The sequence below is a fragment of the Varanus komodoensis genome, unplaced genomic scaffold (assembly GCF_004798865.1).
Source record: "Varanus komodoensis strain SLA01 unplaced genomic scaffold, ASM479886v1 scaffold66, whole genome shotgun sequence".
Taxonomy (NCBI): Eukaryota; Metazoa; Chordata; class Lepidosauria; order Squamata; family Varanidae; genus Varanus; species Varanus komodoensis.
The window spans coordinates 3,542,286-3,548,042 of NW_025336296.1; positions in this window are offsets into that span (position 1 = coordinate 3,542,286).

The following is a 5,757-nucleotide window of genomic DNA, read 5'->3' on the forward strand; positions in this document are numbered from 1 at the left end:
CATATTTTAGCTTTACAGAAGAACTATAATACCCTTTTCTGTTTGTTCCTTTCTTATTGATTTTAAAGTTTTCTTTCATTCTACAATATTGAATAACCACCATTATACAAATATTAATTCATATTTTTGTTTGTATGCATTGGGCCACAGGGAGGAATAAATGCATTTATATCTTGTTTGATGTACCTTTGGGATTTTACCTCCCATCTTCTGAATTCCCCAGTCCTCAAACCCAGACAGATATGTGAGACTACAATTGAAGGATATAACCCGTTCTTCTTGAACAGAAGTTTCCAAAAGGAAAGTGGAGTCACACTGTATGTTAAAAATACACATTTCTGCACGGAAATATAGGGGGATGAGCTTAGTAGACCCATCGGGAGCATCTGAGTCTGTGAATGTTGGGGATAATTCAGGAAAACAGACTCGTGAAAGAGAAGATCTAAGGAAGACTCCTTGATTTCAGAGTTTTAGAGATGGTCAAACCCTTTGATTGCAAAGACTCATGAAAAAGAGGAGTGGTCCTAGAATGATAATTTCCATGTGTACAAAAGAAGGATGATTCTCCTATTCCTGCTTAACAGAAAATGAGGAGAAGCATTAGGCTGAGTCTAAAGCGCACTTCAAATTGGAGGATTCTCCTCAGATAATCAAGAAGATATCCAAGCACTTCAGGTGTTCTGATCCAGTGTTCTGGATGGGTGAAGGAGAAGGTACTAATTCTACATCACTCTGTAGGGATGCTGGAGAAATCTGTACCAACTGAAATGCATCCACATTTCTAAGAATCCAGCCCATCTTTTCCACAAAAGAGTAGCTTTTCCCTAGTTGCATGGATCCTGCAGCCCCGCAGACTGTTTTTTTCTTGTGTGATTGTACACCAATTTAGTCCTAGAAAAATATGAGAAAAGTTAAAAACCTGCAAATTTACTCAAATGCAAATTTTAATCCATCATTGAGTGGAAGATGGAATGAAAGGTGCCTGACAATTTGCAAAATGCAGATGGAATGAATTTTACAACTTCTGTATGTCCCCATTCCTTCTCTCATTATTGTCATGCTCCTTGTGAAGGGGGGTGTTTCCTGTCTCCCTAGAAGCTCTGCATGCAATTTGGAATCCTGGTAAATAAGTTTCCCTTCAGTAACTGGAAATCTTGCCTGAATGAGAACAAGAAGGCACTCAGATTTGCACAAAACTAATGCAAACAGACAGTAAGGGATGCAAAACTGGTTTTGGGGAATCATGTTGCTAGTATCATCAAGGACAATGATCATGAATACTTCAAATTAGAAACAGGAAAGATGTTAAGGAGGCAGTTGGATGACGAAGGAATTTGAGGAGGAGGAGGAGATTGCAGATAAGCTATATGAAAGACTTTAATGTGTTTTCATGGCAGTATTTGTAGGGCAGACAAAAGTGCAGAAAGGGCATATTCAGGAACCACAAATACGGCAAACAGGAGTAATAAGAACTGAACTGCTAGAATGACTGAGAACTGGAACAGATCACCAGGTCTGGACAGTAGGTAAATAGGTAGCCTGGTAAAGTTTTGCAGGCAGAATAGGAGAAGCAGCCTGCTTTGGAAGGGGTAGGAGGGTTTGCAGGAGGTGAGGGGGGCAGGCACAAGACCTAGTCCTCAAGGACCTAATCTTCGAGCAGCACCATCTTGCCCTGTGCCAGTTCCAGGCTCTTGGGTCCCCCAGAGTCCCACTGCCTGCTGCTCTGGCTTATGGAATCATAGAACAGTAGAGTTGGAAGGGGCCATGAAGGCCATCGGGTCCAACCCCCTGCTGTTGCAGGACACCAGTTTGCATGATCCCACTCAGATGGCTGTCCAGTTTCACCTTGAATGTCTCTGGTGTGGGAGAGCCCACCACCTGTCTAGGTAGCAGGTTCCCCTCTCGTATTGCTCTGATGGTGAGGAAGCCTTTCCTGATGTCCAGCCTGAATCTGGGTTGTCGCAACTTGAATTGCTTATTCCCTGTCCTGCACTCTTGCATCAGCTTTTCACCCTCTCTCTCATCTTTGCTATCCCTTGCTCCCTAAACTGGCAGAGAGCCAGGCAGGAGCTAGCAGGGGCATCTCCTGCTGCTTCTTCCCACCACATCCAGGGAGCCCTATTCAGGAAGGGCTTACTCAAGCAGCGCTGGGGGCTTGACCTGCATATCTAGGTATGCTTTGCCTATTAAGGCTGATGGCAGCTGGGTGGGGGAGAAGGGAAGGTCATAAGCTGTACAGAGGGAAAGCTAAATGACCCCCTCTTGCACCAGGCTCCCTGCTGCCAGCATGAAGTTTAAAGCTCGTAGATGGGATGGTTTGGCTCAGTGCTTCTCCACTCAGTTCCTTCCTGCTAGCTCGTTCCCCAAGCACCAGGGCTTGTGCAGCCAAAACGGTGCTGTCTACACCCAAGAAATGGATATGAGCAGGCTTGGGGGACCAGTAAGCTTTGCAGAAGGACCAAAACATGTCCGCACCCCTTTACACCCTTTCCCCAGATCAAATTGCCAAGGGGGAAGCGGTATTGAAAACAAATTGTGACAAAATATTAACAGTCTGTTGACAGGATGGGATTGAAGCATACTGGAAAGGAGGAGGAGGAGGAGAAAGGAATACTAAGGAGCAACCTGGAAAAGGGCATGGCTGGCTGGAACTCTGAGAGGAGCACTCAATGCTGCAACATTTTGTTGCTGATCCCACTTGTATTACCCCTTCGGTGTTACTGAAGCTGCAGCATTAGAGAAAAGATTGCTGTAAAGAGAATGATTTCCCAATAACTATTTCCAAATGCAGGAAGGCAGTGCTCTCTCCCTCCCGCAAATGCTGCCAAAAGAGCTTCAGAGAAAACATCTGGTCCTGAGAGGATACAAAAAGAAATGGATTAAATTTGGACTCCCAGTTGGGAAGCCAAAGATGAGAAAACAAAGACAAGAGGAGCAGGCCAGTGAAGAACAGGCCAGCCTGGAATAGATGCAGTGTCCCACTGATCCCAGAATTAAAAAGCCATTCTGTAAAAAAGGTCTATTCTTGTGGCAAAACAAAACGAGCATGTTAGGCCTTGTAAGCCTACATAAGGCCTTCGATGGCTTCAGCTCCCTGCTGAGACAACATCCTCCAAGCTAGCCAGCAAGACTCACTTAGAGCTCTACAGCTTCCTATTATCCTTCTAAAATGATGTGACTGCCAGCTTCCAGTTGTGCTCCCCCCGTGGCGGTCCCTCTCCCAGCACTACTTATGTGCAAAGCACAGATGCTGCCCTCTTGGAGAAATCAGGTTACCCTGAGAGCTTAGCAGCACATAAAAGCTCTGTATTGCTCGAAGAGCAAAGAATATGACAAAGTTCTTGTTGCAAGCAGGCCAGAGTGTGCTAGCAGATGCTCAAGCCTGAGTGTTGTTGGCAAGCATGGCAAAGGAGCAAGGAGAGAAGAGGTATTAGCAGCCTCCCTTAGCACCGTGTTGCACAGACTGAGTTAGAAGCACAACAGGTTTAAGGAGAGCAGCTAGGCTATGCGTTCATTTGGGGGTGAATGAAACATTGAACTGGAGTGATACTTCTTGCCCACTTTTCATTTGTTGTCAGATCCATCGGCTGGGATTCAGAAGCATACTGCTACTGGAACAGGATGCAGTAAATAGTCTTTTATTCTCGATGAATCTCATCCCCTTGAAAAGCCATCCAAGTTGATGGTGATTGTGCAGAAGTGAATCCCGTGGTTTAAATATCTTCAGTTTGAAGCTGTGCTCCTTTTCATCCATCCCGAATCCCCCACCAGGCAGCTTCATGCGATGACTTCATTAGGTTCTGGTATTATGAGAGAACGAGAAAATCTCTCCTGCACATTCTCTGCAGCAACAGGATTGCATGCAGCTCCATCATCTCCTTCTGCCTTTTTGCTAAGTTGAAAAGTCCCAGATTGGTAAACCTTTGGTGCAGTATGAAAAGCATATTTAAGCAAATGTACCCTTCATAGTGGAATAATGAAATAAGTGTGTTTTTAACAAATGATTTGCAAAACAAAAAGAGTTTTTAATTACAAAACTAGAGGGTGGCTAACGCATTGCTTCAATTGGTTCAAAATAGAGCTGCCAGGCTGCTGACGGGGACTGGGCGTTATGTTCACACAACTCCAGTTTACCCTCAGCTTCACTGGCTCCCCATTGAAGTCCGGGCCCAATTCAAGGTGTTGGTTATAACCTATAAAGCCCTTAACGGCTTGGGTCCTGGTTACCTGAAGGAGTGCTTATGTACATATATGCCCGCCCGCCCCTTGAGATCAGTGGGAGAGGCCCTTCTCCAGGAACCCTCCGTGAAGGAAATTAGGAGGGTGAGTACCCGGAGGAGGGCTTTCTCTGCACTGGTGCCCCATCTATGGAATGTGCTCCCCAGAGAGGTCTGCCTGGTGCCGTCGTTATTTGCTTTTCGGTGCCAGGCCAAGACCTTTTTATTCAAACGTCATTTTAATTGTTAATATTATGTATGTATGTATTTATGGCCAGGTTGACTCAAATTATATTGTTTTTATATTGTGTTTATTTATTTATTATTGTGAGCCACCCTGAGGCTTTGGCGAATGGGGTGGCATAGAAGCCTCCTAAATAAATAAATAAATAAATAAATAAATAAATAGCATTTTTAATTATATATGCCAATTAATTTCAGGCAGGGATGTGTGATTGGTTATAGCCTCATTCAATTATGGAGCAGTAGAGTTGGACGATCCAGAGGGCAACGGGGTCCCAACCTCCCTCTCAGGTGGCTGTCCAGCTGCGTCCTGAATGTCTCTACTGTGCAAGAGCCTATAACCTCCCTCGGTCCTGGGTTCCATTGCCGTAATGTTCTCACAGCTGGGAATTTTTCCTGATACCTAGCTGGAATCTGCTTCCTGTAACTCGAGCCCATCATTCCATGTCCTGCCCTCTGGGATGGTTGAGCGGTGACCCTGTCCTTCCTCTTTGGGACAGGCTTTCCAGTATTCATGCTCTCCTATCCACCCCCCACCCCCTACCCCATCCTCTCGAGGCTAAATGTGCCCAGTTCTCTCAATTTCTCTTCACGGGGCTCTGCTTCCCATTCCTGAATTGTCCTTGTTTCCCTCCTCCAAAGCTTTTCCAGCCTGTCTGCATCTTTCTTAAACCGTGTGCCCAGAACTGGACACAGGACTCCAGATGAGGCCTAGCCAGTGCCAAATAAAGGGGAGCTTGTACTTCATGTGATTTGAAAGTGATTCTTTTATTACTGCATCCTAGAAGAGTATTTGCCCTTTCTGAAGCCACATCATACTGTTAACTCATATTCAGCTTGTGATCTACAGCAATTTCAAGATCCTTCTTATTTGCAGTATTGTTGAAGGAGGTATTCCCCATCTTGTAACAATGCCTTTGGCTTCTTTTTCCTGGGTGCAGAACTTGGCATTTGTTCCGCTTGAATTTTGTTCTGTTCAGCCCAGAACTCCAACCTATCAAATTCACCTTGAATCTTCTTGCTGTCTACCCCACCTAGTTTTGTGTCAATCAAGTGATCTAGTGTTCTGCAAGATCGCTTGATTCTTTGGACAAGGAGGATTCTGGGCCTTCTGCAGTTCCCTGGGCTAACCAGGAGCCCTGTTGTCCTAGGATTCACAGGGTGCAGCATCCCCTCTCAGCTGTCTCCAATGCCCAGAGCAGAGCACTTTAAGGGTCTGCTGCTCTTTAGTGGTACCCCAGGAATTGCTGCTTGCATTTGCTACTTTAACTGCAGTGGCTCCATCCTTTAAATCAGG